The following is a 309-nucleotide window of genomic DNA, read 5'->3' as shown; positions in this document are numbered from 1 at the left end:
ACTGTTATCAACTTTCTTGTGAATAATTACAATGACACTTTTCTTTTCACATATGAAACGATGCTGGGAATAATTCTTGCATACATGAGCATTCACAGATATGCTGGGCACAGTGTTGGGAGCAAAAAAGCAATAATGCTCACAGAAGTGGTAAATATTTCTTTTGGACAGTGATGTCATATGTACTCAAGCTTTTAACAAAATTCCTGATTTCATTGCAGTATCTACGGAGGTTGTTGCAAATAAAAATTTACTCTTGTTTATGATTACATGTTTCTAATTATTGACGTTGTGTGACGTGATCCCATT

Source organism: Penaeus monodon, chromosome 28 (genome assembly GCF_015228065.2).
Source record: "Penaeus monodon isolate SGIC_2016 chromosome 28, NSTDA_Pmon_1, whole genome shotgun sequence".
NCBI lineage: Eukaryota > Metazoa > Arthropoda > Malacostraca > Decapoda > Penaeidae > Penaeus > Penaeus monodon.
This window is presented reverse-complemented; position numbering follows the sequence as displayed.